Source organism: Epinephelus moara, chromosome 12, assembly GCF_006386435.1.
Source record: "Epinephelus moara isolate mb chromosome 12, YSFRI_EMoa_1.0, whole genome shotgun sequence".
Taxonomy (NCBI): Eukaryota; Metazoa; Chordata; class Actinopteri; order Perciformes; family Serranidae; genus Epinephelus; species Epinephelus moara.
Window position 1 is genome coordinate 18,091,500 of NC_065517.1, and position 12,372 is coordinate 18,103,871.

At 38.6% G+C, this 12,372-nt stretch overlaps 1 protein-coding gene across 3 annotated transcripts in view; it reads right to left on the reverse strand.

Annotated features, from left to right (window-relative positions):
• Window positions 1–5,466, reverse strand: part of esr2a (estrogen receptor 2a) — a 28,952-nt gene extending 23,486 nt beyond the window's left edge. For 2 of the 3 annotated variants that reach the window (XM_050059089.1, XM_050059087.1), the window contains exon 1: window positions 5,282–5,466. The gene's annotated coding sequence lies outside the window, so the exon portion shown is untranslated. Of the gene's footprint in view, window positions 1–3,843; window positions 3,895–5,281 lie in introns of those variants that run through there. The other variant, XM_050059088.1, reaches the window with a different exon arrangement.
• Window positions 5,467–12,372: the final 6,906 nt, after the last annotated feature.

Sequence of the window (12,372 nt, forward strand, 5' to 3'; positions counted from 1 at the left end):
CTCTTGTTTCTTTAGAGCAGTGGCTCCCAACTGGTGGGTCACTGTCCAAAAGTGGGTCGCGGGTCCTTTCTACATGGACCACAAGTGACTTCCGAACGTGTCAAGTTTGTAAAAAACACACTTAATTTTGAAGTACAATGAATTTCCGACACAGAGCTTTTATTTTCAAGTGCTGCTTCCTGCTGTAGAGTGAGCAACTCACAGACAGCTATTTAACAGAGATGGCAAACTAGCTCGACAATGTGTTCAAATGCAATTATGACCCTGAATATATTGCATTGTGTAGACCTTGACCTAATGACTAAGGAGAAACCTGGACCCCGCGGCTGGAAGCTTTAGAGAAATTGAGTTTTAAGGTGTTTAAGGTTCTGCTGTGTGTTAAATGCCTTGCTGAGGAGACCAACAGTCTAACCATTACTGCATTAGAGGGCCATTATACAGAGAGTGTGGGTAAGGGTGGGCAGTAGGATTGGAGTAATCCAATAGTAATCACCAGTGAATACACAAAGCCATGATCAGGGGAGGTCTGGTGATATTGAGGCGACTGAGAAATATTAAATTTGGACGGAGCATTTCTATTTCAACCAGCGTAGCATTTGTAGCACTGGTTTGGCAACCAGGAAACTCACAGACCAACTGCATGTGTAAAATCATCTCATCTGACGCTACTCGACTCGAGTGAGTGAGATACACACACACGGGAAAGACGAGATGAGAGACAACAGTCTGAGAAATAAGAGTCAGAGAAAAGTAATTTCACATGGTGTTCTAAAGAGAGAAACGTTGACAGCAAAAACAGAGCTCTTAATCAAAAATGGACAGACTCTCACATGTTTATTGGTCCCATGGGCAGTTTAAAACCAGCATGTCACAACATATGTTCAGAGACTGTGGTGATTTAAAGTGGCAATGTGAGATGCTAATACGAGGCAAAGCACACTTCTGAGCAAACATACCCACACATATCCAAACTGACAGCCTGCTCTAAGCAAAAAAACAGCCGTACAGGTCATAATAAGCTGCTTGTAGCAGCTTATTATGACCCATACGTACGTTTATTGTAAGGTGGTGCCCTCTAGTAGCTGCAGTTATTATTATGGGAGCAAAGGAGCACAAGGTGGTGAAGTATAAAAAGTGACCAAGTCCACATAATGATGTATAAAGATCGAAGAAGTCCCTTTAGGGTGGGCGGGATATGTGGAGGATTGAAAAGAGCACAGGACAAGAAAAAGGAGGAAGTGGTGTTCAGGCCCCAAAGTAACTAATCGCATTTAGCCATAGCGCAGTCACTACAGTTTGGATCATAGACTGTATAAAATTCTGGACATTGCCACTGTGACATCAACCATTGCTTTGTAGATTCTCGTTTTCCCACAATAAGTGTGGCATTCATGCTGTCCTCATCTTGAATTTTTGGAGCCAGAGATGACCATATTTGGACAAGAGGGTGGGGCTAATCCTAATGCTAGCTGCTAACTTGGCATTTACAGCTATGGTTAATTGTGCAAATGCTAATGCTAATTTTCACTAGGGAGAAACTGTTATTAAACCATTTAAATTAGAAATGTCCCAATCAAGGTTTTTGCTTCTCTTTTTTTTTTGCATCTGATCCCAATCCAAGTCATTTATCATTATCTGCCAAAGTCCCAATCCTTTACTTCTGTTGTCCTCGATTACACAGTTGCACAGCGCACACTTTTGGTACTTTTAAGGAATAAATATTAATCCAATGTATAGCCTATGCTTGACAATTCACAAATAAAAAACACAAACACCTGTGTGACAGCTGATGTAAAACAAAGGTTGTTCCAGGCTCTATGGCTCAATATAGCCGATCCCAATCAGATCAGATTAGAAGGTCTTTTGGTACACTTTTTTTTTGCGTTACATTACATTACAGTAACTTTCATGACTGAAAAAAAACTACAATAGTTGCAGCTACATCTACACCAATACTTTATGAATGTGGGGTTACGCCATGGTTACGTTACCAAACCTGATCAACATTGTCACCCTGGTAGAGACCTGTCAACAGACGGCATCCACTTATAATTATGCATAACTTTACCCCTAAATAACATTTAAACAGGTGAGTTAAAATTATCCTCTACAGTTATTATGAATGGGGATATTAGCTATGGAGACCTAGACCAGTTTTTGTACCAGGCTATAGGCGTGTTTATTTCTGCTGTTAAGTTGGGCATTTTAACATGGGGGTCAGTGGGAATTGACTTGCTCTTTGAGCCAGCCTCAAGTGGCCATTCGAGGAACTGCATCTTTGGCACTCCTACACTTGCTTTTTTTGTGTCCTGGATGTTGCTGCTTGGTTTGGAAGTTGTATTTTTTTTTCTGTGGTGACTTTTTTTTATGGTAAAACATTTGTTAAAAAAAATAAATAAAGAAAGAGTGATTCTTGTCTTAAAAAAATGGTAGTCACACTCTTTTGGCTTTGTAGAACAGATCTGACATGAGTGAACCTCCTTATTCATACAGCTGGCAAACATTCATGTTATTCACTACCGCACACACACATACACACAAACGGACTGAGCATGTTCCCCCCCAAAATTCTACACAAAGGTCAAAGCCAAATAAAGCAATATCTAAAGTGACAGAACTGTTCCTGGTCATTAGCCAGGAGTGCATGCCTTTTACACAAAAGCTCAAGGCCATGTCTTTTTCCCATCCGAAAATCTCCCTGCCTCCCTAAAATCAGGCGGAAACGGATGCGAAGCAGCTCTACGGAAAGAAGCCGTACCTTACTATATACAGTTAGGGAGTACGTGCAGAGGTTGGCGCCAGAGAATGTGAAAAATCTCATTGAATTGTTTCACCCGCTGCAGACAAACCTCAAGTTGACAGGTAGAGATTTACAGCATGGGCTCGATTCACGCTTTGCATTCACTTTACTCACTTTTAAAAAGGACAAATTAGGCTTTAACACTAAATATAAAGGCCTGCGTAATTTTTTATGTCATGTACACGAGTGCAGTAACACCCATCGGTGGGAACTGATCATGTGTGTTTGACCCTGGGACAAAAAAAATAATTAATTCAGCTAAGCGTTTACTGCATTGCACTGTATCCAAGGTTGTTTTAGATGGTTTCACCACCCTAATTTCCATCTCAATAAATTGTAAACTAATACAAAACCATAAGTAACCACAGTCTACAAAATTACCTCTCTGATAATGTAACAATATCAGCAAAAACATTTAAATTAAAATATGCTGCACCTCAACGGGAATTTAGTCCAACCTATAATCCCTTTGATCAACCTCTTAATAAGAATCTTTGTTAAATCTTTCGGAGGAAAAGTTTTAGTCTGGAATAAATCTGGAGAACAGAGTAAATAAACATAACTTGTGATTTACCTTTTATTCTATAAAAAAAATAAGAATGTCTATAGTTAATGTGAGCAGTATCTTCTGTAATACAGCTGGGACTAAGTGACAGACACGGATTGCCGAGTGTTCTTCAGGAAATGCTGTGTAACAAACACTAGAAGCGACAATAATTAAGACTATAAATGTCTATTTTTTTTCTATACTTCTTGAAGGTTACAACTTTGAAAGTAAAAACTTTTCTCTATGGAAGAAATCGAAAATACTTAGTGTACTTCTTGCATGCGTGAACATGTGCAAAATCTCCTATCAAATAGGCCTATTAAAACATATCACGTCCACGGGGGACACTTTGAAAACATTAACATAAAAGCACAACACAACAATAAAAAGGAACACTGAGTACCCGATGGCGAGGACTGAATCAAGGTTGAATAAACAGATATATAAAGTGCAGTGAGCAAGTATCAAGCTGGCTTCGAATCGAGGCTGCACTTACTGATTAAGGTGTTTTGTGGCGACAGGGACGAATGATTTCCTATAGATGTTTTTCTTTGCACAGGGGGACTCTGTACCTTTGCCCTGAGGGCAGTGGCTGAACGTGACGGATGTGGTCGTCTATGAGTTTGCCGCGTACTACAAGCTTGGGACTGCCTTGTCATTGTGTCAGGACAGTGGGGTTTTGTTTGCAGGCTACTTTAGAGAGATGTGTCTTGCTTTTGGAAACAAAAAGCTGGCTTAATTAAAGAAAAAATTAACTGTATTTATAGTTGTGCCCATCAAAGCAACTTCTCTTTGATATTTGTGTTTTTATCATTACAGTTTCTTGCCTCTAAAAAGTACTAAAGGGAATGTTGCGATGAACTCTTTAATTTTACACACAAATATGTAACAATATAAATTCTAAGAGGACAAAGTCAGCTCATAACTCAACTCAGTACAAATTCTGCATTTCATAAAGTTGAATATAAAGGTTTTGACCTCCCTAAATTATTTTATATCTCCATTATATGTATTTCTTTTCATTTCTACTCTTCAGTGCAACACAAACTCTGCGCACAGGGCTACAACTCTGTTCATGTTTTATATAATCACAATAAAAGAAGACAAATTGCATCAAAATGACTGAATGAAAAAGAGATTAAATTGCTGCAAGCATTATCTAATATGAGTATCTAATTCTGTCTGTAATAAATGCAATCAAGTGTTTGACAAGATGACTTTGCAAATAAAAAAACTAAAATAACAGCAAAATGTTGTAGTGATCCAACATCAGGTGCCCAGTTCAAACAAGGAAAAGGGGGATTCTCCAAGGGAGCTCTGTATCCCAACAGCTGGCTGATAGCAGCCGCTTGTTTACACAGAGATAAGTGCTTTTTGAAGTTGGCTAATATTCACATTAGGCTCGTTAAAATGTGAAATTCCACATTATAGATGCCACAAATAGACACAAATACAGATTTCCAGTGGTTCATGCAGGATATCTAAATATAGTTATGAGCAATCTTTAGATTACATGAAAAATTTAAGGAGGTAATTGTGGGAAAGCTGCATTAATTATCTGCCTGCACAGTTCAATCATATTCAACATGATCTCTTAATGTGTATTTGCATGAGGCTGTTGAAAAGGCTCCAGTTGAAATCAAGAAATAATTGAATAAAGTTCACCTCCTTAGTACGCTTAAGATTTCCTGTCTGGAGTTTATTCTGTCACACCTTAACCAGCATAAGAACATTTGATATTTCATACAGGCAGCAGCAGCAGCAGCAGGCCTTGTACCTGTTGCAGTAAGCCCGATTATATTAGTAATATATTAGTAATAAACCAGTGGGACAGTCCTGGGTTCAGCCCCACGTCCTGTCTGCTGCGCTGCACGTCGCCTTGAATCACCACACACATGAATAAGTTGAATTTGTAAACATGGAAATATTCCTACCTCTTGTTGCACAAACAGCAGCTGCAGACAAAGTTTGACAAGGCGAAGTCCGACCGCGGTGTCACGTGCTGGTTAAAGTGTTCAAAGATAGAGTTTGGGGAGCTGTTGTGAGCAGCAGGAAAGCCAAACACCGAGTAAGTTCACCCACAGTCGGACTGCGCTCATATAACACGCACGTCTGTTGATCTCAGCCCAGAGGCGAGCGACCAGCTGCGTTCAGGGAAATGGTGTCAAACGCATACAATGAGGCGCACTACATCCGGTCTGTACCTTCAAAATAAAAGCCTCCCTCTAAAACACGCAACTGATTTTGACTACACTGAAATTTGTACTAATTAACATAGACAAACTTATTTTTTTTAATTATGATTTTAGATATCACATTCATAAAAGAAGGCCCTTGGCTACAAACATGCAAAGGGTCCCACAACAAATACATACAGAGTTCCCACAGATTTTCATGGACAAAATTTCAAAACTTTTCCATATTCTTTTAAGAACCTCAAAAAATAAAAAATAAAAATGATAAAAATTAATTAAAAAAAAAAAAAGGATTATTTTTGGGGTGTTTTCTTGCCTTTATTCACAGAACAATTGAAGACTGACAGGGAAGGTGGGAGAGAAAGAGGGGGATGACACGTAGCACAGGGCCACAAGTTGGAATCAAACCCTGGCAACTGCAAAGGACTCAACCTACATGGGGCGCACACTGTACCAGGTGAGCTAGAAGTCGCCCCAAAATAAAATAAAATATCATACATACCATAAAATAAAATAACATACAATAAAATAAAATAATAACATTTAATTTAATTTGAAATAAATAAATACATTTTAAAAAATAAATGTTTCCCCTCTTTAATCTGATATGTTCTTCAGACATATCAGATTCAAACTCTATTCAAACATAATTTCAGCTTGCTGGTGTACATGAAGAGAGACAGGGAATGCGGGAAGACAACAAAGAAACAACGTGATTGTGCTGCAATTTGTTCTCTGTTATTTTATTGCTGTCTTCTGTTGTTATGATAAACAGAATGTCACACACTGATGCATAATAGAGCAACGTTACATTGAGGGCTACATAAAATAAATTTGTCGTTTTGTTACATTACACTGAAGGTTATCCACAAAAGATTACTGTAGCCTAACACTTCAGTTACACTTAATATAATTCAGTGACTTTTCAAGGCCAGGAAAATGTGTGAAATTTCATGACCTCTTCTGTACATAGTAGCAAGACACAGATTTAGTGGTGGTTTTGCCTCTTTTTTGTGGTTTTGTATCTTTTGTTGGTCATTTTGTGTGTCTTTGCTTTGCTGTCGGTCCAGTGATTGTAAACATTCATTGAGTCTGTCAGGCTGGAGAAATTTTCATGATAATGTGACTGAATTCAAATCTGAATTTAAGACATTTTACGGACCTGGCTGACGATCCATACTTTGCTCCCCTCTAGTTTAATCTAGTTAAACATTTTGAAGACATGTTTAGATGGTTACCCATCAAATCACACCTGGCCCTTTGTATGAGGTTTTGTTTTTACCTGTAACTTTGTGCTTTTATTTTGAAGGAAACCACCTTAGTTCCGTCTCTTATATTATTATGTGACCTTGACAGCTGCTCAGGGAAAGTGGCCTAACAACGTCAGAACAAACCACATCTTCATGGTTTGTGTGTCATCACCAAGTCTATCTAATCCTGATCTGTGGCTGTTGAGTTTAACTTTTACTGTGAAAAATTAAGTCAGACGAAAACATAAACTGATCAAGTAAATATGGAGAAAATACTTCACTTGATAAATGTTATACATGTCAGTATTTTTCAATTTGATTGCTTGATTTTGCTAAATTTTAAAGTTTTCATTCATTGAGAGCACATTTTGAAGGCTCTCCGTAAGCACTGCAGATACGGTCACTATTTGACTGAAAAAAATAAAACATGGAGATATTCAGAGTGGCCAACTGAAAGGAGTCATCTTGGTACCAGTTAGTAGTTTAATCTAAGATAAGGATTATCATCACTGCAATATTCTAAAAAATATGGTGTCAATTCTGATAACTTCTTATTCTACTAAATGCATGCCTGATGTTTAAAATGATTCATAACCTTGCTCCCCCTCCTCTCAGAGAATGCCTGGCCCAACCCAGCAGGGACACAGTTGGTAGGATGAGAGCATCTACGAGGGGTGACAGGGTACCCCAGTTCAGACGCTCAGCATTTGGTCAGTCTGCTTTTTTCGATCACAGTGGTGGGGAAGTGGAACTCCAAACCCGCAAACATTAGAGATTCAGGAAGTTTTGCAGTGTTTAAACAATCATTAACATCAATGGTTGCTGATTGTGCACTGTCTGTCACACTGATCCTACACTGATGGACTCTTATGTACTGTGTTGTTTTACGTGGTGTAATGTTCGCATTAATGGTCCTTTATGTATTTTTTTTGTAGTGAAATATTTACATTTATGGACAACAATCTCTTTTACAAGGGAGACATGGCCAAGACAGCAGCACACTGAGACCAATGCACATATTTTCAAGTCTTTTTTGAAGGTTATTCCAAATGAGAGGAGCAGAGCACATAAAGGCTTTCTTTGCTAGCTCATTCTGTGCACTAGGAACAGACAACAAAACTAAGTCTTGAGACCTAAGACTGCAGCTACAGTCAGTCATTTGTTCAGAGTACAAATATACGACGGTTTCTGTTTTTTTTAATCTGCCCAAGGACAACCGATGCCAATTAGCTGCTAGCTAACTCTGGTGCAATTGCTTTTAAATGTGCACTGTCCCTGTAAAAATAAACAATAAAATAAAAGAAAAAAATAAAGAACATTTTACTGAGGTATTTTAGGGCACCACGATTGATGTCAAATATAAGAAACACAACAGGAAGTCCAGTGGAACTGTCTCTTTTTTTCTGTAAACTATCAAAAAAATGTATAGATGCGTCCATGTATTAGTAGCTTCAACCTGAAGAATAATTGTCAACCATTTAAAACTCACATCATGTGTTTATAGAAAAGCCTTTACTGTACAGAATCAAGGCTACTGAAAATTACAAAAAAAGTTACAAAGAGCTACTTAGCTTTATTAACACAAGATTTCTGTGTATGAACAAGTGTGAATTTTGTATCAAGTCTTTAGGGTTGCATTAGGGTTGGAAGGGAAAATGGAGACATCTTTAATATCGCGATATTTTGTGTGTGCCGATATCGTACTGATGTTTTTATGTTTATGTTTTATGCTTTTATTTTGGTAGCCTACAATCAATTGCTTTTCCAGTCCAGTAGATGTAATTTGCTACACTAAAATGACTCAAGTGAGATGGAAAGGCTGAAAACTTTATCTTATTAGATAAAACAGATGTAGCCAGTGTTTTTCTTTGGGGACATAATTCGAGGTTGAAAAAAGGTAATGAATTGCAATATATGTTATCGCAATACTCAGCATATCGCAATACCAGAGAGATCCCTTAGATCATCAAATGAAGGTCAATTCATTGAACCTAAAATCAACTTTCAATCAGCTCATGGTGCTTTTAGTCCTTATGGTCCTACTCTCTGGAACTCTCTTCCAGATGATCTACAGTCTACTACAAGTGTTCTCTTTGAAAAGCAAACTAAAAACGTACCTTTTTACGCAAGCTTTTGGTTAGGTTTTTAAGTGTATTTTAATTTGTTTTAGGAATTAGTATTATTATTGTTATTATCCTCCCTTTTTTGATAATAATCATAATAATATACATTCTTATTTTGTTTGTTATCATATCCTGCTTGTTTTTATATATGTAATACTTTATTATATTAACAGATATTTATGTTTGACACGATGATGTATCTTACACACATTGAGTTTACGCTTGTTGTATGAAATGTGCTATATAATTAAAGTTGATTTGACTTGGTATTTAAAATCGCAATTATATTGTATTGTGACTTAAATATCATGATAATATTGTATCATGGGGCCTCTGGTGATTCCCAACCCTGTAAGAGCACCTCATCCCAACTGCTAAGGTTGAATCAATCCAGAAAATATATTATGGAGGTGCTATTTACTCTTTTATTCTACTCAGTTAACTGGAGATTGAATGTACTGCAATCCCTTCCTCAACTTACACAAGGACAGAAACATCTTGGGCTGCCAAATAAAGTACTTTTTATTTCCGTTTATTGTCAGCATGTCTCGTGGCTGCTCTGCATTCTGATCAACTAATGTGACCCTGGAATCTTCTCTGACAGCAGAAAGAACCTCTCACTCTGATGTCTATTTTTGGGGTAGTTACGAACAGAAATAAGAGAAATAAATGAAAACTGATGATTTATGGTACCATTTAATTGTTTAAGAGTTATTATTTTTGTATGTATCGCCTTGTATTTTTTTCTAATGCACCGTGTGTGTGTGTGTTAATGCTTGGTTATCGAGCAGAGCATGTTTGGCCTTTCAGCAATCTGGACCAGTGTTGTGTTAAATGCCGGCACTTACTGAGCAACACTGCGGATGTTTGACCTCTGCTTTTCTCTGAGCTCATTAGCAAGGATTCCAGAGAGGAAATTACTTATGATTCTACAGCCAAGACAGCAAACAGGCTGCAAGGAGGTGCGGAAATCAAAACAATGGTTTTTAACCAGTTATAAACTTAGTCAGTTTAAAACAGATGCCTCTATATGACCTACAGTACATAAGCAAATGAGACCACCAGCAAGAGGATTGGTTATTTCTACATAGGTATTATTAAAGCTATCGCTATATCCACACACTATTACATGAGGCAGCTAACCTGTGAAAGAAATTTATGTTCCTCTGCCTTCTCATAGTGTTTCTAATGGCATTTGCAATCAAAACAAACAATCAGAGCCAAGGAGTCTCTAATGCAGCTGTCAATCACAGCTCATGAGCTGTGGTCAAACTGTCAAATTATGCATTGCTAGTTAAATCTGAATCAAGATTCTGTTGCTGCATTGCCTATTTTGCACCTCAAATGTTTTCAGTAACATATTTAAGTGTACTGTTTAGCAGTAAAATGAGAAAGGTTTTGAATCGGCCCCCTTGTTGAAAAACATTCAAGCCAAAACCAAGCAGTAACTTATAGGAGCGCCGCTTCGTCTTGCTTCCAATTTTTTCCCAGTCCACTTGCAGTATTGCAGCTAAAAAAAATCCTGTTGCCCATTTTCTCCAAAGACCACCAGAGACAAATAAGGTCAATTATGAGGCTTCAAAAATCCAAGATGGCGACAGCCAAAATGCCAACCCTGAGGCTCCAAAATGTGAGTCCACAACCAGTGGGTGACATCACAGTGGCTACATCCACTTCTTTTACACAGTTTATGGCTACCACTCAGCAGCTGGGACAAACTTTCTCATTTGACAGCTAAACAGTACACTAAAATATGTTTCTGAAAACATTTACGAGAAAAGCTCACGAGCAGTGATTGACACCATTTACAGCTGCTCTGGAGACTCCTCAGCTCTGATTGGTTGATTTCTTTAAAGGGACAGTTTGGATCTTGTGAGGGGTTGTATGAGGTACTTATCCATAGTCTGTAGCCCCTTTTACACTGCCAGATTTTCTGCGAATGTTGGGCTGTTTTGCCGGCAAGCTGAGAGCATTTATACACACAGAGCCGGACTGGCGAGTTGATCCGAGGTGCCCAATTTTCCACCTCGTAGGGTAGTCATATTGGCGGAACCCTTTCAGTTTAAACAGACCAAGCTGGCCTTCCGCAACGGGAGGGACTGTTGAAGACTTGTGGGAGGAGCTGTTGATGACGCCGCACGTGCGAGCCACTGGCGGTGGATAAACAGGAAACAGCTGATAGCAGGAATTAGTGAGCAGCTAGTAGCAAGAGGGAAACGCAAACCTGACAGGCACTGTAAAGATGAGCAACTGGGGAGACAAGGAATTGTGCGCCCTCCTTGCCCCCGCAAACGAAGAGGCCATTAACCGTCAGATGGTGGGGACGGTGAAGAACGGGCCAACTTACGAGAGAATCGCCAAAGGACTGACCAGCCGCGGCTTCCCTCCCACGTCACTGTTTACGTCACATGCTAAGCTACACGTTTTGTTACTTGCTCATGCCCCCCATTGCCCCGAAAAAGGCACATCCTGTATAAACAAAAGTAGGTAAGCGGCATTTTGCCGCACTCCCCGACTTTGTTTTTAAACTGCCAATGCTGAAAAAAGACTGATTGGGCTTTCCTTCAAACTTGCATAATTCCTATCTAAAAAGGGCTAGTGTATTACATACAGTGGATGGCAGGGGGCACACCCTGAGTTTGGAGAAGCAGGCAGGAGTACAGACATGGAAGCTAAGCAATGTACTGCTGTGGATGGGGGGCAGCAGAAAAACTTATTTTAGCCACCTAAAAATATTAATAACAGTTGAGGTGTACGCTATATTTAGAATATTTTCATTGCTTTATCTTTTTGTCAGACAGTGATTTATAGGAGGGAACTTAAGCCATTATATCACTCTCTAAGCCAGACTCCATTCAGAGAAACAGTAATTAAAGTAACTCATAACCCCATTTTAAAATATCTGAACCAGTAGATTCTAGCAAATGCCATTAGGAGCCACACGAGAAGGAGGAACATGATATTTTCCATAGACTCTCTGTCTCATGTTCTTCTGTGTGGATGTAGTGACAGTTTCAGTAAATACGACCAAAAGTTATGTTCATAAAAGTTACCAACTTTAGATTTCACGCCTGTCCCTGATTCCCTGCGAAATCATATGAAATGTTTTTTGGCCGAACAGAATTACTGGTGGTTGTTCTCAAGATGACATTCAACAACTGGAGACCATCATCATAGGCAATAATGAATTAATGGAGATTTACACATCAGTTGGCATTGTTATGCAAAAGCTCATTTTTATTTTTAATTGATGTATTTTTTGTTATTCAATATACCATTCAGAATAGGCTATAAAAAATGCAAAATATCCATCATTATGTCAAAACACCCAAGCCCAAGGTGGCATCTGCAACAGTCCAAAAGCTGAAGACAATCTGTTAACAGTTATTTAAAACAGAGTCACAAGTCAAATCACAATCTTCACAACTGAGGAGCTAAAACAAAAGCTGCCAAAAAT